The 24,951-nt window shown below is 41.2% G+C and overlaps 1 long non-coding RNA gene across 2 annotated transcripts in view; it reads right to left on the reverse strand.

Annotated features, from left to right (window-relative positions):
• LOC109382773 (uncharacterized) overlaps positions 1–24,951 on the reverse strand; it is a 50,968-nt gene that overhangs the window by 4,901 nt on the left and 21,116 nt on the right. The window lies entirely within an intron of this gene.

The following is a 24,951-nucleotide window of genomic DNA, read 5'->3' on the forward strand; positions in this document are numbered from 1 at the left end:
CCCCCAATTCCCCAATAAAAATCTTTAAAAAAAAAATGAAAATGAAACAGCAAATACATATGTCAGAATTGGACTCACTCATCAGTGATATTTTTTCTGTTGTTTTTTGTTTTATTTAAATTTAAATTTAAATTTTTATTATTTTTTTTTACATTGGGGAAGTGTGTTTTTCCAGGACCCATCAGCTCCAAGTCAAGTAGTTGTCTTCAATCTAGTTGTGGAGGGTGCAGCTCAGCTCCAAGTCCAGTTGCCGTTTTCAATCTAGTTGCGGGGCGGGGGGGGCTGCCCATGTGGAAATGGAACCAGCAACCTTGTTGTTAAGAGCACGCACTCTAACCAACTGAGCCACCGGGCCGCCCCCATCAGTGATGTTTAATGAATTATTTGCTGAATAAGATAATAGTTTTCAAACACTAGAAAAATATTTCCTGAATTTTTGTGCTATTCAGAATGTAATCCTAACAGACACAACATACTTTTGTTTAATCTGCATTATTAACATTTTCTCCATCATGTTCTTAAGTTTAAACAATCAACAAAACAATACATCAGGCCCTGATCTGTAGCATTTGTAGATTTCATGATGTAAACTTCCTGAGGAGCACCATGCCAATTTTAAGCTACCAATGTGACATCACAGGAGAGCACAGGGTTGGAAAGAGATGTACAGTAGTAGCATACCATTATATAATTTTCCACCATATAGATATGAGACATAAATTACCTCAAGACCATACGTAATAGAACAATGTAATAAAATAATTAAGGACTGAGGAGCTTTGAATATTTAGTATCTTTGTTTTAATACAATTTATTTAATTATAAGTGAATATAATTTAGTTTTTAATAATGGCTGTCTTTAACAACTACCTCACACAATTCTTGAAATTTTCACAATTGGCTCTTGTGAACATAGCACTGCCTGAACTCAACAAGGATTGGAGAAAGGGCCAAGTGAAGATGGGGAGGATCTCAGAGGAAGTGCTGCTCTTATCTGTCCTAGATCAAGAAGACCTTGGTATCATGGAAGAAGTTGATGACAGTAGGCACAAGCCCAGTGACACCAAGTGCAGCTCCCAGGAATTATTCTCCATCAGTACCAGTAATTGGATGAGCCACTCCCTCGCTTTTTCTCCAGAGCAGACGAAAGGCTTAGGTTAGGTTAACAGCAAAATACTTCTAAAGTCATTCCCTCCTAGCCTCTTCTCATCACCTTTTTATTCTCTCTAAAGTGCTTAAATTGTTTTTTCTTAATATGACGTAGATTTCAAAGACTACCTTTCTCTTATCTCCTACATCTGTCTACCAGTTTGCTGAAATCCCTTCAGCAGCAGAAAAATCATTCTCTTCTAAAGTTGGAGTTAAAAGATTAAAAACGTGTTTAAGTAACACGGTGACAGAAATGGTACAGTAAGGACAGGCAAGCAATTTGTTAATAAACGTTAAGCAACATACCAGATCCTTTCCTGGTTGACAACCTGAAGAGACATGAAGTCTCCTGAAAGAGGGAAGAAATTCAACCTCAATTGGTCCTCTTTACCAACTTACTTGAGCAAACAGATGTTAATGGGGGTACTGCTGGTCTCCCTCTATAGCTGGGCACATTTACATCACTGCTTGAGACAACACAATGACAATGTACGTATAATCTAGCCTTTATTTTTTAGTATACATCCTAATAAAGGAACCCCCACTCAGAAGATTCATGAGGCACTAAAAGGGCTACTTGCAGTACTTATGACAAATAAATTTCCACCTCACTAAAAATGTATGTGCATAGCTTTTTATTGCTTTTTCTATTACATTGTAATTATTTGTGTATATGTTTGCTTCATCAAGGGAAGGGATTCTATTTTATTTATATTTCTTTCTTTTTTTAAAGATTTTATTGGGGAATTGGGGAAGGGGAACAGCCAAGTTGTTGTCCTTCAATCTTAGTAGTGGAGGGTGCAGCTAGCTCAGCTCCAAATCCAATCGCCATCCAGCCACCCGTTGGCAGCTCGAGGCCGCTCAGCTCAAGGTGCTGTGTTCAATCTTGGTTGCCGGTGAGCATAGCCCACCATCCCATGCAGGAGTCCAACCAGAAACCTTGTTGTTAGGAGCACGTGCTCTCACCAGCTGAGTCATCCTGCCACCTGTTGGCAGCTCAGGAGCAGCTCAGTTCGGGGGCAGCTCACTGGCCCATGTGGGAATTGAACCGGCGATCCCGTTGCTCAGAGCTCAAGCTCTTAACCAACTAAGCCACTTGGCTGGCCCTTTATTTATATTTCTTAATGTGACACATAGAAGTACCAGCACAGACAAGGCACTCAAAAAGAGGATCTTAAAATAAATGGGGAAATGTACGTACATTATATCCTTTTTATTTGAGATCCTCAGACCCTCACTCCAGCTTGACTGCTTTCCCTCTAGAGCCCCAATGATCATTCTCATATTCACCTGTCCAAAGGAATGTATCTCGCCTGGCAAACAACTCAGTATAAATGATCAAAAAGCTTCTGTGCCCTGACTTATGCAATACTTTAATATCTGCTGTCCACCAGATTCACTATTTCCTGATCCATAGTCTTTTTAAAGCAGCTATATTCCATCCAGTGGTGTGCTGCTAAGTGTTTGGGCAGGAAAGCTCCTAGGGCAGGAAAGTCGGGGAGAGAACTGATTTGTAGCATTTATTTTGTAGCAATTATTGTGTTGTAAATACTTTCACTGTGGATGATTCCAAGCCACCAATGTGACTTCACTGAACACAAATTTGAGAAAAGATATACATAATGGGCTCTCACAACCGACTTCAGCGCACCACTGATCTATATCTCATCAGTATGCTGTGCTCACCAGTATGACCTTGGAGTTGGACAGAGCTGGAATCTAATCCCAACTACCACTGGGTGACTTTGGACAACTTATTTAACCTCTCTAAGCTTCCACTTGTTTGTTTGGTTTTTTTTTAATTGAGGAATGGTAGGAAGGGAACAGTGTTGGGGAATTGGGGAGGAAGACCAGCCCAGTTATTGTTCCTCAGTCTTAGTTGTGGAGGATGCCAGTTCCATCTGGCTGCCCGTCGGCAGCTCGTGGCCTCTAAGCTCAAGGTGCTGAGTTCAGTCTTAGATGCGGGTGGGCATAGCCACCATTCCATGCGGGAGTCGAACCAGCAGCCTTGTTGTTAAGAGTGCATGCTCTATCCACTGAGCCATCTGGGTGGCAGCTAAGCTCAAGGTGCCAAGTTCAGTCTTAGTTGCGGGCGGGCGTAGCCCACCATTTCAAACAGGCAGTCTTGTTGTTAGGAGCACGTGCTCTACCCAGCTGAGCCATCCTGCCACCTATTGGCAGCTCAGCAGCAGGTCAGCTCGGGTGCAGCATCACTGGCCCATGTGGGAATCAAACCAGAGGCCCTGTTGCTCAAAGCTCGTGCTCCCAAGCTAACTCTTAACCAATTGAGCCACTCGGCCAGCCCTAAGCTTCCATTTCTTTATCCATAAACTGGTGAGTGTTAAAAACAAGATAAAGCATATAAAGTGCTTACCACAGTGACTAGCACATACAAGATACTTAAGAAGTATTAGCTGCTATCATTATCATCTTTATTAATCTCATACCCTTCAAGGGTCACCATTCAGTGCTTCTGTAGGTCATCAGAACGCCACCTCTTCCATCTGCACAGCCTGCCAGTTGTCACAGGCAACCTTACTTTATTTGGCTTATTGTACAAATATTTGTCTAAGCATTAGCATACCAAAATTCTACTATATTTTTGTTATTTGACTTCAAGCTAGTAGGAGATAGGTCTGGAATATTATGAATGGAACTGGTTTACTTCTGTAACAGGAAAAGAGAAATGGAGCCTGCATTTGTTGAGTACCTACTTCAACCCACAAGGCACTGTGCTAGGGATTTTGTTTGTTACCTAATTTAATGCTCACAATCACCAGGAGATATTAAATTTTGTTCTCATTTTGATGGATGAGACTTCAGCTCAAAGGGATTAAGTAATTTGCCTGAGGTCACACAACTGTGATCAAGAGCCAGCCCTCTTCTGACTGATTCTGAAGTCACTCTGCAATATATCATGCTATTAACCTCTTCAAGAATACTTGAATGGTGAGATGACAGGCACTACGAGAATATACTAGTTGCCACAACTAGCTAGTAGCAAATGCATTAGACAATTAAGAATAAGTTTAGCACGCATGTAACAGAAACTCAATTACAGTATCTTAAAGAAGGAATCTTTTCTCATGTAAAGATGTCCAGAAGGAGGTACACCAATCCTCATGCATTTATTCATGGAAATCAATAAGGCCTCAGCCTCCTATTCATCTTTAGCAGGTGGCTTTCTCCTTCATGGCTCTAGGAGGTCTACTCCATCACCAGGTATTACATCTACTTTCCAGACAGGGAGCAGTATAAAGACACATATCTTCTAAGTGTTCCTTTTTTATGTGAAGGAAATAATCACTTTCGCAAAACCCCCATCCTGTGGCATTTGCTTACATCTCATTGGCCAGAGCTAGGTCACAAGGACACCCCTTGTTGCAAAAGATCCAGGGAATTATGTCTTCTTAACTGGACACAGTAATGCTCTACCTCAACTGGGTTTCTATTATGAAGGAGACACCGAATACCAGGAAAGCAAGCAGACCGCCTGACCTCCAGTGGTCCTGAGAGCAGCCAAGAATTTTTAGGGTTGAAAGAAGAAAGCAGGAGCAGCATAGATTCTTCAAGTATAAATATAAAAGCACTTTGAGATCAATGGTCTGATCCAGTTTCCTGCCTAATGAAAGAGTTACTTCTACAACTTCTTAACAAAAGGTTGTCTAACTTCTGCTGAATACAGACAACATTGTGATGTCTGGATGCTTGACTATTACATGCAAGAGAACAGGACTTAGGGCTCTAGCAATAAATTGATACCAGAATTGTGGTCAAGAGCCAGAAAAGAAAAATATAAAAACAATGCACAGTCCAACTTGACAGCAAAAGGGATTATTACAATCTACATGAGAGAGTAGAGAGTTCAGTGAATTCTAATCATGCAGTAAAGAGATTTTCATCCTCCTAAATCAGATGATAAAATGTTGAAAAATTAATTAAGGATAAGACCTGAAAGATGCCTAGGAGATACATGATGAAAGGCATAGACTTGCCCCCATTGATGCAGCAGACAAATCACATGTACAAGGGCACTCAGCATGTTAATCGGTGGCTTAGGTAGAATTATCCTGGTATGCAGCACCCAGATCCTGGCCTGATTACTTAACTCATTGTTATCTAATTCGGTGGTTTGCAAAGCATGGTCCAGGAGTGTCTGAGACACTTTCAGGGGCATTTATGAGAACAAACTATTTTTTATTATACTAATAAATTATTGGCCTTTTTCTCTCTCATTCTCTCACTAGTATACAGTGGAGTTTTCCAGAGACTACATGACCTGTAACTTCAACATGGAGGTAATGCAGAAGCAGATATGAGAATCCAACTCTCTCTAATTAAGGCAGACACTAGAAAGGTCTACAAAAATGTAAAATAATGCCACTTTGCTCAATAATTCTTTTTAAGGCTTTTATTGGGGAATTGGGGAAAGGGAACAGTGTTGGGGAATTGCAGAAGGGGAACAGCCAATTTGTTGTCCTTCAGTCTTAGTTGTGGAGGGTGCAGTTAGCTCAGCTCCAAGTCCAGTCGTCATCCGGCATCCCATCTGCAGCTCGCAGCCACTCAGCTCAAGGTATTGTGTTCACTCTTAGTTGCAGGTGGGCAGAGCCCACCATCCCATGTGGGAGTTGAACTGGAAACCTTGTTGCTAAGAGCGCACGCTCTAACCATTGAGCCATCCGGCCAACCGTTGGCAGCTCAGGGCAGCTCAGGGTAGCTCAGCTCAAGATTCCATGTTCAATCTTAGCTGCAGGTGGGCATAGCCCACTATCCCATGCAGAAGTCAAACCGGCAACCTTGTTGTTAGGAGCACATGCTCTCACCAGCTGAGCCATCCTGCCACCTGTTGGCAGCCCAGCAGAAGCTCAGCTCAGGTGCAGCTCACTGGCCTGTGTGGGAATTAAACCGACGACCCTATTGCTCAGAGATCACGGTCTTAACCAACTGAGCCACTTGGCCAGCCCTGCTCAATAATTTTTAAAGAATATTTTATGCTTTGGAAATAATAGCTTTTTTCCATAAAAATGTATTATTTAAATTAACACATAATGGGTTTATTGTTATTTTCAAATGAATCAATAAATGTTTTTAATTTCTCAGATTTAACTTCTAGTATGGTGAATATCAGTAGTTATAATCACATAAATAAAAGCTCTTTGGGGTTCTCAATAATGTTTAAGAGTATAAAAGCATCCTGACATCAAAAAGTTTGAGAACCACTGATCTAATCTGTAATCCAGTGGGGGTGTTTTGAGAACCAGTAACCCCAGCCCAGCTGAGGTGGTAAATCTGCTCCTTGCATAAGTGACTCTATAGAACTAAGAAGGCACTGAAATAAGAATAAGGATGGTGATGTAACCAAACCCATTAAATGGGTTTAAGTTTAGGAATAAGTTTTAAAAACATAAAAAAATCTTTCTACTTAAGATGTTTGAAATATTTTAGAGAATCTGACATATTACAGGAACTGACATAATTAGCCCTATGATTTATTGAAATTTCCTATTTGTCTTTTTTTTTTACTTATTTTAGAATTTGATTACATTTATAAACAGTATTTAAACACTTAAGATAACTACATTTAGAAATCTATATTGTCTTAGTCTGTTCAGGCAGCTATGACAAAAATACCATAGACTGGGTAGCTCATAAACAACACAAATTTATTTCTCACAGTTCTGGAGGCTGGGAAGTTCAAGATCCAGGTGCTGGGATTTCCGGTCAAGATGGCTCAGCAGATTAATGCTGTGCTCACCTGCTCTCACAATCACATCAAAATTACAACTAAACTACAAAATAACCATCATTGAGAATTACCTAAAATCTTGCTGAACCAAAGCCCTAAAACTAAAGACATACAGAAGAAGCCACCTCAAGACTAGTAGATGCAGACTAGGGGCAGAGATGCAGAATGGGCTGGTCCCACACCTGCATCTGATCATTAAAAACCTGGAGGGATATCTCAGCTGTGGAGGTCCCCACTGGAGGAGCAAGGGGTCCCAGCCCCTCCCCAGCCTAGGGTTCCAGTGCTGGGGAGAGAGGTCTCCATAATTTCTGGCTGTAAAAACCAGCAGAGATTGTGACTGAGTGAGACGGAGAGTGGCTGCAGTCCAGGCCCTCCTCTTAAAGGGACCAAGCATGGACTTACTCAATGATGGAATCACTGACTCCGAGCTCCAGCACTGGGGCAGCAGCTGGAGAGGCAGCAGGGGCATATGGGGGGAACTAAGTTGTATGGCTTTAGGAGGGAGGTTGGAGGGGCAGCTTTCTCCTGGGTGGAGGGGCAGCTTTCTCCTGGGTGGAGGAGCTGGCTGAGGCCATTGTTTCTTCATTTAGCCCTCCACCTTCCCAGTGTGCAGACAGGCAGCTGCCATATCTGAGTCTCCAGCAAGCTGGCGAGAGCTATTTGTTTGCCACACCCTGGTGATTCCAGACCCCACCCGGCCCAAATTTCAGGCACACCCAAGCCGCTTCCAGTGGCTTTTTGTACAAACTGCCTGCCTTGGCTCATGCTGCAGACTTTCCTAGATCTCTCAAAGGTTTACAGGACCCAGAGAAGCAGCATCTGGTTTGAGTATGTCCTCTGGCTGAGCAGCCCTAAGCCTTTCACTAGCAGCAGTAGGCCTTTGTTCACTGCTTGGCCTCTCAAGGTACTTCCAAGCATGCCACAGGCAATGGCCTTCTGTGGATTTATTTGTGGCTCCTGCCAGGTGGCCCTGGGTGAGGCATGGGCTGCGGCTGAAGTTGACCTGCAGGGAGTCCCCTCCTAGGTGACCCTGGGGCTGGTCCCCCTCAGTGGCCAGCTTTGAAATGAGCTGGAGCATGACCCAGCCACCTCCAAGGATGACACACCCAAGGGGCAGATCGGGCAGGCACCAGAGTCCTACTGAGGCAGATCCTGCTCTGTAGGGTCAGCCCCTGCACCACAACTCTTCCACTGTAGTCAAGGCCAGTCCTCACAACCAGTGAGCCCAAGGGCCAATCCCTCTCACTGATGTGCAAATAGCAAAAAAGGCTCAACTACAAGAGGAGGGTACACATAACCCACATGAGGGACACACCATGAGTGCACAGCTCAAGTGACCAGGAAGATTGCACCACTGAGCCCCACAGGACCCCTACTACATAAGGCCACTCTACTAAGACTGGAGATATAGCAGCCCTACCTAATACATACAAACAAACACAGGGAGGCAGCCAAAATGGGGAGACAAAGAAAAGAAAAGAACAGAACTAGAACTAAACAAAAAGGACACATGTAATCTAACAGATGCAGAGTTCAAACATTGGTTATAAGGATGCTCAATGATCTCAAGGACAACTTCAACAAAGAGATAAGAAACATAAAAATGTATATAGAAAACATAATTAAGAACCAGTCAGAAATAAAGAATACAAAAACTGAAATGAAGAATACATTACAGGGAACAAACAGTACATTAGATGAGGCAGAGGATCAAATCAGCGATTTAAAAGATAAGGTAGGAGAAAGCACCCAATCAGAATAGCAATGATACATTTTTTAACTCATTGAATATCAATAAAAACTCTCAATAGAGATTGTTTTCCCCATTCTACATGCCATTCTATAACGACCTTTCCGTTCAGATCTGAGGGTGGTATTATGCATGGAAAGGACATCCCACATTTGCTTGTATTTAATTAATGTCCAATTTATTATAATTATAAATTAGAAAAAATTTGTTTTTCTTAAGCTTCCAAGTCCAATTTGTTATGTTATTAATACATCTTGTGAATTTTTGTGAAAACTATAGAGGAAAAACTGATGGTTGCTAGGTGGGATGAGGATGGGGGTGAGGGAGAAGGGGAAGGGATTAGACAGCATAAATAGGTAACTACAATATTGCCACAGGAATATGAAAGACAGTTCGGGGAGTATAATGAACAATGTTGTAAGTATTTTGTAGGGTCTCAGATGGTCACATGTCTTGTTAGGGAGACCACTTCATTGATGGGATAGAGGCTTGATCACTGCACTGTACACCTGAAGCTGATGTTGTATAATATTGTATGTCAACTATAATTGAATATATATATATATATATATATATATATATATATAGTCACAAGATGTGGAGTATAGTGTGGGAGTGGAGTCAATGGAATTGTAATAGATATGTATGATATTGGGGGCGGCAGTGAGGCGTGGATTGGGGGAGGGCTGTTGTCACTTTGAGGGGTAAAAAGTATAAATAGTGCACTGTGTTGTACACTTGAAACAAATTTTTAAAAAATTGCTTTCACATGCTTTTTAATGTTCTGTTAATTAATTAATCAGTGTTCTGTTAATTTACAAATTAAAAAGATTAAGTTCCCCTAAATAAAACTATTATAGTTTATTGAATTTCCATAAACATTTAAAACTATTATAAGTTTAATAGTGTGAAAGAAAAAGAGTAAAATGGAGTTTATACTGTCAAGAGAGCAATCTGAAATGGAACTGGGAGGTCTTCAGGAAGCAGAGCTAACACCCCCCCCTCCAAGTGAAACTACACTTTTGAACTGGGATAAACCAAATGGCTACATCCTGATACAGTTCCTGGAACTGCCTATTTTTCCCTGAAATATTTTACCTTTCTCAGTGCTGAACTTCGAAGTTAATCAATAAGTTAATTGTGATCAGCTTTACACAAATTTATGAACATTTTTCCCATAACAAAAATGTTATGAACAAGAAGTCCAACATTTAATTTTATTTATTGGGCCAGCCGAGTTGGTTAAGAGCTTGCTCAAGAGTGCGAGCTCTGAGCAACAGGGTCGCTGGTTCAATTCCCACATGGGCCAGTGAGCTGGGCCCAAGCTGAGCTGCTGCTGAGCTGCCAACAGGTGGCAGGACGGCTCAGCTGGTGAGAGCACGTGCTCCTAACAACAAGGTTGCCTTTTCGAGATGGTGGGCTACACCCGCCCACAACTAATTGAACACAGCACCTTGAGCTGAGCGGCACAACTGGACTTGGAGCTGCGCTAGCTGCACCCTCCACAACTAAGATTGAAGGACAACATCTTGGCTGTTCCCCTCCCCCAATGCCCCAACATTGTTCCCCTCCCTCAGTTCCCCAATAAAATCTTAAAAAAAAAAAAGAAGAAGAAGACGTTCGTCTGCACTGGATAACTCATCATGATGTTTTCAAAGAGGTTATCCTAAGAGAGTTGTCATTGTAAGCACTGATAAGACAGAGGAAATTCATTTCACTAGAGGAAATATTCTTACTGTGATGGTATTACCCAAAAAAGCAATAGCAATATGTGAACAAGTGTTAACACCTTGTTTTTAAACCCCTCTACTTGTCCATGGTTAATGACATTACCTGCCACTCAAGTGATCCAACTTGATTCCTTTTCTGTTCCCATATCTAATCAGGAATCAAACTTCAGTTCTTCTTTTGACATGATATAAGAGTTTCCCATGGTATGAACCTTCGTCCTTCCTTTCAAATTATATGACTCTATGATGGTGGCAGTGAGAATGGTGGCAGGTAGGTATAAGCACCCTCTACCCCATTCTCATTTCCACCATCATATAGTCCAGCCTTTATTCTTTCCCATTTCCAAATATGGAAATATTTAGAAATTCAAAACCTAAGGTGAAAGGCATCTCTCTCAATTGCTGCAGGATTTATTTTAAATAAAAGGCAGTTTTGCTTTTCTAAAGTAGTGTCTTTTGTCTTCAGCAGGCTACTGAAGAATTAATATAATAACTGCATGTGGAAATACTAACTCAATTTAAAAATTCCACAGTTCTTTTTCAGTACTACCTGATCTCTGATCTCCTGCTGGAGCACCAGTCCTTCCAGTGTCCATCAGATGTCCCTCTTAGAACCATCAGAGAAGGTGCTGCAGCTACCCACAGTTTTTCTTAGAATGACCAGCTCAGCCTTTAAGGTTAGAGTCAGAACCTCCCAGAGGGGCCTTCACAGCCAATCAGCTGTTTTATCTGGCTCTGGTTCAGTCCCAATCCGTAGTTTATTTAAAGGACTAAAAGTTAAAACTGAGCCAAAGAAATAGCTAGGAGGTGACAGCAGCTAATCCCTCAAGGACTTAAATAGAATAAGACACCACATAAGGAGAAGCTTCCCTGGAGTGTTTTTACACAGTGCAAAGGATCTTTCACGAAAGTCACTCTGTGTATCACTCATGGTTGCACTGGAGTTAAAGCCCTGGTCACAGCCAAGTTAAGAAAAATGTGGGGCAGTGATGCCTGCATTAGCCAGGAGACAGATTTCTGTCATTATAGTATGGGAAAATACCATTTGTTATGCCACAGAAAAATATGTTTTACAAAACAAATGAGAGGAATATATCTAAGGATCAATTATTATTTCATCTTACTCTATGAATTATTGACTTCAGATGAATGATTCTTCACCACAGGGATTTTAGTTCCTAAAGAGTCTGGCAAAGGCAGGGCAAGGCAGGCCCCTAAATGTGCTGAAATAAAGTAGAAAAAGGGGTTAACTGGTAAGTTCACCCCCACCTACTAACATTTATATTTTAAGATGTTTTAAAACACTGAACTGGCTTTACAAAAATCAAAACACAGCTGTGGGTGAATCTGGCACATATATGCTGGCTTGCCTTTCTGGCTCTCAGGTTAAGCAAAGAGAGTATGAAAATCATCAAAAGCTTGGAAATGCTACTTTTTTTTTCTTTAACTATTTTAATTTTAGATGACATCAGTTGGCTCTCTGCTATGAAAGATGAGGTGAAACACTCTTGCAATTCTCCTACTTACGCGATTACCCATTTTGTTTTTTGTTGCTTATATAATATTTTACTTTGCCAGGTTATAAACCATCCCATTAGTTCTGTGATTGTAATACTCCTAGTTATAGTTATGTAGTCTTTGTTCTTTAAAAAAATGAATCCAGTGCTCAATCCCAATTTTTTTTATACCACTCCTACATTCTCAGCCTTCATTCATTTCTCCTTCATAGATTTCAATGTCAAGTTGGTTTTTTTTTTCAAGAAGGGCTCAGAGATTTTATATCTCTTACACACTAGATTCTAAATACTACTTTCCCTGTGTTTTTTTCATGTTTGAGAAACTCTCCTTGCTGGCTTTATAACCAAACAATTACTTGGCTGGGCCATACTTCTTGTCCTCAAAAGTTTGTAAACATCGCTCCATTGCTTTCTGGCTTTCAATATTGCTGAGAAGTCTAAGGCAAACCTAATTTTCCTTCTTATAGGTAGGTGACTTATTTTTTCTTCCTGAATAGCTAAAGATTCTTTTCTTATCTTTGAATGTCAATAACTTAAACAAAGTATGTCTTGATGTGTATTGTGTTGTATCAATTTTTCTAGCACATAATGTGCCCTTGTACCCAAGGATTCCATTTGTTTATTTCAGCAAAAGCTTCTTTTATTACATACCAAAATACTTTTCCTATTCTATTTCTTGTCTGTGTTGGTCTCTGTTCTCCATATTGATTGCCTTCTACATATTTTAATCTCTTTGTTCATTTTGTCTGCATTCACTGATTATTGTAAGCATTTCCTCCATGCCATGAATTTTATTTTCAGTCATTGACTATCCTGTTCCTTGCTCTTCCTAAATTATTTATTAAATCTACAAGGGTGCTCTTTGGGGTCTCAATTAATTTCCTTAGCTCTGAAATTTCCCTGTTCATTTCATTCTATTGTTTTGATTATCTCAGTTTTGAGCCTAGTTTTATAAAATAATAGTATTACAAAGTCATTCCATACTTTGACGCACTCTCAGAGAATCTTGTTTGTTTGGAGAAGGTATATTTTTATTCTTTTAAAACCCATTCTCCCCCTTAAAACATCTGTTTTTTTTATACCAAGTTGTTTCTTTCTTTTTCTTCTTATTCTTTTCTTTCTCCTTCTTCTTCCTGTGCTAATATGTGTACTTGCTTATTATACCATTTCTTTTCGTTTTTCATTAGCTATCTCTGTCCTGATTTTTTTCTTTTTAGATTTTTTTTATTGGGGAATTGGGGGGATGGGAACAGCGCTGGGGAATTGGGGGAAGGGGAACAGACAAGTTGCTGTCGTCTTGTTCCTCAGTCTAGTTGTGGAGGACATTGCTTCACTTGCCCAAGTTGGCACCATCATTGCACTCTTCCCGGGTGAGGCAGAGCAGTCGCAGGCTTCTGGACGGCTGCTCACTGCGGCTGCTGGCCACTCACACGGGCTGCTGGCTATACACGGTAGCCCATGGCAACCCACTGTCACAGGGGCTGCAGCCTCCGCCATCGCCGGGGACTCACAGCTGCCCAGCTCCAGGTTGAGCTGTTGTTCAGCATCTTAGCTGTAGAGGGCAGTGTCACTGGCCCTCATATGTGGGATCCGAACCGGGGCCCTCTGGCGTCCCAAGCCAGTTCTTAACCATCGCGCCACTCGGCCAGCCCTCTGTCCTGATTTCTTATTTGGTCTCATATAATGCTTCTACTTTATTTAGGACCAGTCTGTCTTCCCCATTTGTGTTAATTTAATACGTTGGAATTGCTTTTACTCTACTTATCTTTAGCCCGAGGACATGGGAGGAGGTTTTGGGGGGAGATCCACACTAAGTTGGGAAGAGCCTCTGATTTCTCCTTTATAGTTCAGTTAAATATCCTGCACCACTGTCCACCCCACCCTGCAGTGGGTATATCCCTCTCCTTCATCCGACTCCCTCCCCACAAAGACCTAGAGGATCAGGAGCCACGGAGGCCCTTCCTGCCCCTGCCAAAGCCCCATAGGGGTAAGCAGGATCAGCTGCCTTGGAGGCGTTTTCCTTTACTTTTCCCAGGGCTACCTCCGCACTCCCTCAGACTGGTTCTGTAAATCAGAAGACATTAATAAAAGCCATCCAAGTTCGCAATAATATTTCTACAGGGTGAATGTGAAGAAGGTAACTACTCCAAAACTTCCATCGCTCTCCTTGGCCATCACTTTTTGAAGTGTATGATATAAAATGTTCTTCTTTATTTGGGTGCTATTGATGAATTGTTGCCTTTTTTCTTTTTTTTTTCTTTTTGTTAGTTTTACTACTACTGTTCATTTCATTAAATTGGGAGGAAGATTATTTAATCTGGTTTTATTTTCATATTTATATTCAAAAGTCTCTTTACACTTCCTATTTTCAAATCTTATAAACTTGTAATAATGTATGGGTTGAAAATATGTAGAGAAATATTGCAGTTATATAATTTGCTTTAAAAAAGTAAAAATTAGGGCCAGTTGAGTGGCTCAGTTGGTTAAGAGTTAGCTAAAGAGCACAAGCTCTGAGCAACAGAGCTGTCGGTTCGATTCCCACATGGGCCAGTGACACTGTGCCTGAGCTGAGCTGCTGCTGAGCTGCCAACAGGATGGCTCAGCTGGTGAGAGCACATGCCCCTAACACAAGACTGCCTGTTTGAGGATGGGCTACTCCCGCCCACAACTAAGACTGAACTCGGCACCTTGAGCTGAGCTGCCACCCGGATGGCTCACTGAATAGAGCATGCGCTCTTAACAACAAGGCTGGTGGTTCGACTCCCACATGGGATGGTGGCTACGCACACCAGCAACTAAGATTGTAACACAGCACCTTGAGCTTAGAGGCCATGAGCTGCCAACGGGCAGCCAAGTGGTAACTGGCGCCCTCCACAACTAAGATTGGAAAACAACTTGGCTGGTCCCCCTCCCCAATTCCCCAACACTGTTCCCCACCCCCAATTCTCCTAAATTTAAAAAATAAATTAGGGGGTGGCCAGGTGGCTCAGTTGGTTAGAGCGTGTGGTGTGAACAACAAGGTTGCCGGTTCAAGTCCCACACTGGCCAGTGAGCTTCACCCTCCGCAACTAAATAGAGTGAAGACAACGACTTGAACTGAGCTTCCACTGAGCTGCCAGTGGGCAGCTGGATGGCTCAGTTGGTTACAATGCGTGCTCTTAACAATAAGGTTGCCAGTTCAATTCCCGCTATGGGATGGTGGGATGCGCCCCCTGCAACTAGAGAGCTGATGGGTCCTGGAAAAAGCACGCTGTTCCCCAATAAATTTTTTTGAAAAACCATTAAAGTTATTGTCAGACTGTATTCCTCTTGGGCAGTAAAACATTCCACAAAACTGCTAGTGTGTGATAGTTAAGAGGAATAGATTTCAGCCCCCAAACTCTGGAATCCCACACTCCTGTGTTCAAAATCTCAATTCTACCACTCACCAGTTGTAGGATACTGAACAAGTTATCTAATGCCTTCAAGGTCTCAGTTTCTTCATCTGTAAAAAGGGGATGATAATAATACTTACCTTATAAGTTGAAAGAATTAAATAAAATTAAATGCTTTTCACAGTCCTGGCACTGAGCTCATTTACTTTCTAAGTTCTATGTGAGGCTTCCCCTTTCCATGATGCAGACCAATGCAATCGGAAATTTTAGAATTAAAAGTAAACTTAAGGGTTATCTTAGCGAAACAGCTAATATTATAAAAGATGAACTAAGATATATGAGAAATTATATCAGAAATAATATTATACCTACTCTCAAATACCCCCATACTGGGATTAGATGCTTGGTCAATAAATAGGAATGTTCTGATCATGGGGATGGTGCATTTCTCATTGTAAATTATTAACTGTATATCCAATTGATTAAAAACACAACAAAATCATTTCAGCAGGACCTGTAACAACAACCTAGGATCTCTAAACTGCATTTTCCATGGATTGACAGCTTTCTCTTATAGTATTAAAAACAAAACTATCTGTAATTCCATGAAGGAAATATACATAAATACAGCTGGGATTTCTGGTCAAGGTGGCAGAGTAGGTAAGTGCTGTGCTTGCTTCCTCTCATGACCACATCAGAATTACAACTAAACTACAGAACAACCATCAATGAGAATGACCCGATGTCTAGCTCAACTGAAGCCCTACAACTAAAGACATACAGAAGAAGCCACTTTGAGATTAGTAGGAGGGGTAGAGATGCAGATCAAGCTAGTCTCATACCCGCCTGTGACCATTAAAAATTGGGAGAGATATTTTGGCTGTGGAAGTCTCCCCTGATGAATGAAGGGTCCCAGACCACATCAGGCTCCCCAGGTCAGGGTTCCACTGCCAGGGAGAGAAGTCCCCATCATTTCTGGCTGTGAAAACCAGCAAAGATTGTGGCTGAGTGAGACGACAGCAGCTGCGGTCCCAGGCGCTCCTCTTAAAGGGTCCCCACACAGACTTACTTACTGATGGACTCACTCACTCTGAGCTACAGTTCTTTGGCAGCAGCTCCAAAAGCACCAGGGACATACAAGCAGGAACTGAGTTGTCTGATTTCAGGGCAAAGGCAGGAGGAGGGGCAGCTTTCTCCCAAACAGAGCTGGAGAAAGCCATTTTATCTTTATTGAGCCCTCCTCCCATCCTGGCATGCAGAGGCCGGCAGCCACCAAATTTGAGTCTCCATCAATATAGCTAACACTGTTCATTTGCCCCACCCTCGTGAATCCCTGAGACCTCACCCAATCCAACTTTCCAGCACACCCAAGCCACTTCCAGTGGCTTTTCCATACAAACAGCCTGTCTTGGCTCATGCTTCAGACTTTACTAAAATTTCTCAAAGGTTCACAAAAGCCAAACAAGCAGCATCTGACTTCAGTGTGTCCTGTACATCTGGCTGAGCAGCCCCATGCCTGGCACTAGAGGCAGCTGGCCTCATTTCGTGGCTTGGTCTCTCAAGGCACCTCCAAGCCCAGTGCAGGTGGTGGCCATCTGTGTATTGCTTTGTGGCTCTTGCCAGGTAACCACAAGGTGGGCATGCCTGTGGCCAGCTTCAGACCCAGCCAGAGCATCACCCAACTGCCTCCAAGGATGACACACCCAACAAGCAAATTGGACAGGCACCAGAGCCCTGTTAAAGTGAATCTTGCTCTGTAGGGTCAGCCGCTGCACAACAGTTCCTCCACTGTAGTCACAGCCAGTCCTCACAACCAGTCAGCCTGAGGGTCAATCCCTCCCATTGACGTGCAAACAAAAACCAATGCTCAACTACAACAGGAGAGCACACACAATCCACACAAAGAACACATCTGGAGCACCCTCAAGTGACTAGGGAGACTGCACAGTGGGATCCATAGGACACCTACTACATAAGCCCACTCTATTATGGCCAGAAGGCATAGAGGCCTACTTAACACATAAAAACAAACACAGGAAGGGAGCAAAATGGAGAGACAAAGAAACATGTCCCAATTAAAAGAACAGAACAAAGCTCCAGAAAAAGAACTAAACAAAGTGAAGACAAGCAATCTACCAGATGCAGAGTTCAAAACACTGGTTATAGGGATGCACATTGATCTTGAGAACTTCAACAAAGAGATAGAAAACATACAAATGGAGATAGAAAACATAAAAAAGGAATAAAGAAATAAAGAATACAATAAGTAAATAAAAAATACATTAGAGGGAATAAACAGTAGAATAGATGAAGTAGAGGATCTAATCAGTGATTTAGGAGATAAAGTAGCAGAAAACACTCAAACAAAATAGCAAAAAGAAAAACAAACCCAGAAAAATAAAAATGGTTTAAGGGACCCCTGGGACAACATCAAGCATACCAACTTTCACATCAGAGGGGTATCAGAAGGAGAAAAGAGAACAAGGAATTGAAAACCTATTTCAAGAAATAATGACAGAAAACTTCCCTAACCTGGTGAAAGAAATAGACATACAAGCCCAGAAAGAACAGTGAGTGCCAACCAAGATGAACCCATACAGGCCCACATCAAGACACATCATAATTAAAATGCCAAAGGTTAAAGAGAAAGAAAAAATCTTAAAAGCAGCAAGAGAAAAACAGTAGGTTACCTACAAGGGAGCTCCCATAAGACTGTCAGCTGATTTCTCAACAGAAACTTTTCAGGCTAGAAGGGATTGGCACAAAATAATCAAAGTGATAAAAAGCAGGGACCTACAACCAAAATTAACCAGCAAAGCTATGATTTAAAATTGAATGACTGATAAAGAGCTTTTCAGACAAGAAAAAGCTAAAGGAATTCATCACCAACAAATAGTATTACCAAGAATCTAAGAGGGGCTTCTTTAAGATAAAAAAAGATAAAAAATATGAATAATAAAATGGTAATGATTACATATCTATCAACAATTTCTTTAAATGTAAGTGGATTAAATGCTCCAATCAAGATAGGGTGGCTGAATGGATAAGAAAACAAAACCCTTACATGTGCTGTCTACAAGAGACTCACTTCACATCGAAAGACACATGCACTGAAAATAAAATGATGGAAAAAGATATTTCATGAAATAGGAAACAACAACAAAAAGCAGTGGTAGCAATACTTATTCCAAACAAAATAGACTTTAAAACAAAGGCAAACAAGAGACAAAGGAGGACCTAGTAATCCCACTTCTGGATATGTATCCAAAGAAACTTAAAATGCTACTTCAAGGGAATGTGTGCATCCATATGTTCATTACAGCATTCTTTACAGTGGTCAAGATGTGGAGGCAGCCTGGGTGTCCATCAATGGATGAATGGATAAAGAAAAGGTGGTATATATATATATATATATATATATATATATATAATGGAATATTGCTCAGCTGTGGAAGAGAATGTGTTCTTGCCATCTGGAACAGCATGGATGGACCTGGAGGGTATTGTGCTGAGTGGACTATGTCAGAGAAAGACAGATGCAATGTGACTTCACTTAAATGTGGCATCTAAAGAAAATAAACAAACAAACAAAACAGGAACAAATTCATAGATACAGAGAACAATTTGATGGTTGCTAGGTGGAAGGGGTATTAGGGTGGTGGGTGAAAAGGGGAAAGGATTAAGAAGTACAAATTGGTTCTTAAACAGTAGTCATGGGAATGTAGGGTATAGTATAAGGAATATAGTCAATAATATTGTAATAACTATGTATGGTGTCAAGTGGGTATTAGATTTACCAAGGTGATAGATGGGAGGGGTTTGGAGGACAGGGTGAAAAAGGTAAAGAGATTAAGAAATACAAATTGGTACTTATAAAATAGTCATGGGGGAGTAAGGTAAAGCATAGGGAATATAATCAATAACATGGAAATAACTATGTATAGTGCCAGGTGAGTACTAGACTAGGCAGGGGGATCACTTTGTAAATTATGTAAATATCTAACCACTATGCTGTACACCTGAAATTAATACAAAATAATATTGAATGTCAACTGTAATTGAAAAATTAAAAAGGGGGCAAGATGAAGGGGAATAAGAGGTTCAAAATTCCAGCTATAAAACAAATAATCATGGGGATGTAATGTACAGCACAGGGAATATAGTCAATAATATTGTGATAGCATGGTACGGTGTCAGATGGTTGCTGGACTTGTCATGGTGATCACTTCTTAAGTATACAAATGTTGAATAACTATGGTGTACACCAATATAATATTGTATGTTAGCTATATTTTAATTGAAATCCTTTTGAAAAAAAAAGAAATATAGTTGGATTTTTTCACTTGTTTAGGTTAGATAGAGACATATCATTAAAGTTCCATACTCTGCATAAAGTCTCTCACAGAGATACACTAAGGTCACCAAAGGCTTTTTCTTGTCTATATGCACTGTAGTATAAAATTTTTAACCTAAATTCATAATCCACCATAATACATCCATTAAAAGATCATAGTTTTGAAAATGTAGTGGTATAACTAACTGAAAAACTCACAAATCCTTAGAAGAAGAAATATATAATATATTAAACCACGGTGACTTGGGCCACCATACTAATGCACAGGACTCCCAACCCAGACATTCGAAACCGGAGTAGGAGCAGCCTTGGAGAATACATTTCAGCGGATGAGACTTGCGTGTCACTCCTATTTTTCTGGTGCACAGTCACCAAGTACTCACCTTTGTGCAACGCAACACCCAGGCCCTGCCCTCTTTGGCTTATCAGCCTCAAAACAGCCCCTGGCATGCAGAGTGTACAGTTGCTGACATACTTATTCCAACCTCTCTTATTCCTGTTGTGGCAGCAGTTAATCAGATAAACAGGTCAATTATAAATGGTTATGAGCTAAAAAAGCCTACAGATTCAACATCATACTCCCTTGCCCTCCAAAAAATATAAGAGACTGTGGCTTTCAGAGACAACATCTTCACCTTTGTTGCTTAACATAAAGGCCGGCCGTCAGTGGCAGGAAATTCATTACACTGGAGCCAGAAAGAAACTATGACATTTAATTTGTTAGAGTTCCCTAATAGCTATAGTAGACTACCACATGAAATAGAATATGTCTGGGAGAGACTTGGAAGACTCCCCAAAGAAGTCCAAGCATATGGCTCCTTAGTCCTGGTGTGGCATTAAACACCTCAAGCCATAGTGGCTCTGGTGTTCCTTCCCTCACCACCTGCCGAGGTTCTGATGCTTCCAAATGGACCTGAGCAGAGAAGTATCATGTGACTCTTCTCCCTGTTGAGCTGGGACGCCTGACTTTCATTTGTCTTTTTCTCCAGTCCATTTGGACCCAGACTGGGGCAGTGACACTCCACTAGCTCTCAGACTGCGCTCTTCCCCATTCCCAGAAAGGCGACAGTGCCGCAGCAGAGCACTGGCCAGGGGCTTCCCTCCAGAGCAGCTCTGGTTAAGATGACACTGACGATGCCTGATAACAGAGTCTGCCTTGTGCACAAAGCCAAAGCACTTTCTATGGTTCAACAGAGAAGCTCAGTCTCGTCAAACCCACCACGCTATGCTCTTAACTGAAAACAATGCCACTCAAAACATTGAGCTTTCTCAGCAACACTGATTCTACCGTAACATTTCAGAACAAAAGACAAGCCAGAAATTTCATCGCAGATAGTTCATTGTTTTTATACAAAGTGTGTTACTCTAAATAAATTAAAAGGGCAAATCTTTGAAAGTCAAATAATATATTAGCAAATTATGAGGCTTCCATTGCTGAGACCCATAAAATATATAAAATACTTATTTATATTCATCTTTTAGATTCCACTTTTGACAACGTATCTTCAGCATTTTGATAATGATGCATAATTCTCTTTTTGGTTTTTCTTCCACAGTTGACTCCATAGGCAACCATCTTAGTTTAATGAATATTCATTTGAGACTGAAGAAATCACAACTTTTGGCATGACATATCCATCTTCTCATGTTTTCTTAAGATACAAAATCCTGAGTTTTAGCTGGGGCATGTTTCCCAGCCTCTCTTGTAGTTAAATGTGGCCATAGGACTAAATTCTGGGCAATAGAATGTAAACAGAAGTGGCACATGCAATTTCTTAGTTGTGTCCCTTAAATGGAAGATGCGTCTTTTTATTGTACTCCTCCCATCTTCATGCTTGGAACTTGGGACATGGTGACAATTCATCTAGGACCATGCAGATGAAGTTAATATTTTGGGGACACTGGTTGAACTACAGGGTGGAAGGAGTCGACATATTAATATTAGGTGAGAAATGAGTAAGACTGTTAAATGAGAAAATTCTGTGTTGTGTAAACCTCTGTAAGTCTTTGTTAAAGCAGCTTTATCTGTATCCTAATTGTAATATCCTATAATTTCAATTCCAATTGTATTACATTTAGAATGCATCCTTTGGATTACTAATTGCTATTTCCTTTTCATTAGCTTCATTTTCATTATAGATTATTTAAATCAAGGAGCAATAATACATTCAAAGAATTATACACATTTCTGTACAAAGAGATGATAAATTTGCTAAAATCGATGGGCATTAAAATGCAGCGTTTCAGGGGCCGACCTAGTGGCTCAGTTGGTTAAGAGTTGGCTTGGGGGGCTGGCCGAGTGGCGCATTGGTTAAGAGCTGGCTTGGGACACCAGCTCTGAGCAGCAGGGCCCTGGTTCAGATCCCATATGAGGGCCAGTGACACTGCCCTCTACAGCTAAGATGGTGAACAACAGCTCGACCTGGAGCTGGGCTGCCATGAGTCGCTGGCGACGGTGTAGGCTGCAGTCCCCTGCTGCAGTGGGCTGCCATAAGCTACCGTGCGTGGCCGGCAGTCAGCGTGAGCGGCAGGCAGATGGTGTGAGCTGCCAAGAGCCACTGTGAGCGGCCGTCTAGAGGCCGGCGACTGATCTGCCTCATCTGGGAAGAGCGCAATGATAATACCAAAATGGGCCAGTGAAGCGACGTCCTCCACAACTAGACTGAAGAACAAAAGGACAGCAACTTGTCTGTTCCCCTTCCCCCGATTCCCCAGGGCTGTTCCCCTCCCCCAATTCCCAATAAAATCTTAAAAAAAAAAAAAGAGTTGGCTTGGGAGCACGAGCCCTGAGCAGCAGGGCCACCGGTTCGGTTCCCACATGGGCCAGTGACACTGCGCCCCCTACAGCTAAGATTGTGAACATCAGCTCAGCCCAGAGCTGGGCTGCCGTGAGTTGCCGGCAACAGCATGGGCTGCAGTAGGGTTGCAGTGGACTGCTGTGAGCTGCCATGAGCTACTGTGAATGGCCAGCAGCCGGCGAGAGCTGCCTTGAGCCGCCATGAGCGGCCATCGGGCGACCAACTGCCTCAGCAGGGAAGAGCACAATGATCATAATACCAATGTGGGCCAGTGAAGTGACGTCCTCCACAACTAGACTGAAGAACAAAAAGGACAGCAACTTGTTTGTTCCCCTTCCCCAATTCCCCAACGCTGTTCCCCTGCCCCATTTCCTCAATACAATCTTTTTTTTAATGCAATCATTCCAAATGAACATTTTATTGGCTAATTATAAAAATCCAAATCCAGTGAACAAATCCTAGTCTCAAGGTTATGCACAATGCTGTTCACTCATAAAGAACGCAGTCTGTTAGGGGAAGTGTGGCTGATCACTGAACTTGGTTCTTTAGGGAGCAACTAGGGTGAAAGCTACAATATAAGAAATCATTCCAATTATTCATGAAAAACAATTTCCTGTCGCTAAATCCTCTTAGCAGATGTAAACAAATTACTCCAACTTTATATTTAACAACGTTTTGAGTTTCAGTTTTAAAGTTAGCTAAAAATATGAGTAGTTTGTTCAAAAGAGATAATACACATGTTCAAAAAGTTTCCGATGTAAACTGGTTGTTGTAACTAAAAGCAATTTCAGAAAGATTGCTATTAGATGCATATATTCACTCATAAATAACTCAGCTAGAGATGTAAGTGAGAAAGTTTTAGTCATTTCTCTTAGAATTATATAGACAAGGAAGCAGTCAGGAAAAGAGAAATAATTTTGAAATAAAGAGCACTAATCCCTAGAAGTTTTATTTCACTGTGATGCCCAATATGACCATAATTTCTATTTATACACTGGTTACCACAAATAAAAGACAGTAAAGTAGAAGTATATTATTAGAAGAAGAGAAGAAATGTGTGTGTCTAATCTTTCTAGTTCTCTTTGGGCTACCAAAATTGGGAGAGAGTGGTAATTCAGAAAACAGGAGTCCTAAATGTTGCTAAAAGAGAAATCACATGGCCTCAAAAAGCCTTAGGGAGCATCTGAAGAAGCTATAAGGACTTTCAGTTTCACAAAGTATGAATAAGTCCTAAGTGACATCTCATTTCAAAATGAGGGTTCATAGTAATAAATTAACCTCCCTCAACTTCTCTATTTTCACTAATGGGATAGTGATCACCATGCTATTCAATTACAAAATGTCAGTCATCTATGATTCTTTCTTCCTTTGTATCCCACCTTCTTATTGTCACTCATTGTCATCCTTTTACTTCTTTTCCACCACCACTGAGTTTAGTCCCTTGGTACCTCACATCTCAGACCACTGCAACAGCTTCCCTTCCACCCCACTATCCAATCACCACATTCAGTAATTCATTAGTTAAACAAATATTTATGCTAATAGACACTTCAGTAAGTGCTAGGGATACTATAGTGCATAGTACAAATCAATTTTTTGATATTCTTGTCCTCAGAGACTCTATAGAATAACCCCAGATCCTATCCTGTGTTATGGACTGAATTGTGTCCCCTCCAAAATTTGTATATTGAAGCCCCACCCCTCAGTGTGACTGTCTTTTGAGATACGACCTTTAAGGAGGTAACTGAAGTTAAATGAGGTAATAAGGGTGGGTCCTAATATGATAGGACTAGTGTTCTTATAAGAAGTGGGAGAGACACCAGAGACCTCTCCCTCTCTTCACACATGCACAAACGAAAAGCCATTTTATACGACACAGAGAGAAGGTGGCCACCTACAAGACAAGGAGAGTGTCCTCAGGAGAAACCAACCCTGCCAGCACCTTGATCTTGGACTTCCAGTCACCACAACTGTGGGAAAATAAATTTCTGCTGTTTAAGCTATGCAGTCTGTAGTCAGCCTACACTGACTACGACATCCTGTTACTCTTTTTCTCACCAGATAGATAGGCACTATTCTCTAATACCAGCCCTTGGTGCCAGTGAAGTAAAAGTCTCCAAAGACATACCACTTCTTTTCTACTTCAAACCATTGCTCCTGTTACTCCTCATCACTAGTATACCCTACTGTTTTAATAAATAACTTCATTATTTCTTAAAGCATAACTGTAGGCAAAGTTTGTTAATCTCCTTTTTAGATCTTCCTACCTGTGATTGAAATCTATTTGGCAGAGGAGGCTATAACTGAAGCATTGATAGGATATTCTTACACTAATTGCAGACAAAGTGCACACAGTGGACAAAATAACCTCTTAGGTACAGGAATCATAAAGTAATTGCCTGCTTGGTAAATCTGCACTGGCCCCACACTTCCACACATTTGATGATTCATTTGATGATTCATTTGATTCTCATAGGACAAGAGTAGGAAGCTGATAATTATCTTGGTCAAAACGAAATACAGCTATGAAACA

The sequence above is a fragment of the Hipposideros armiger genome, unplaced genomic scaffold (genome assembly GCF_001890085.2).
Source record: "Hipposideros armiger isolate ML-2016 unplaced genomic scaffold, ASM189008v1 scaffold_70, whole genome shotgun sequence".
Lineage (NCBI taxonomy): Eukaryota > Metazoa > Chordata > Mammalia > Chiroptera > Hipposideridae > Hipposideros > Hipposideros armiger.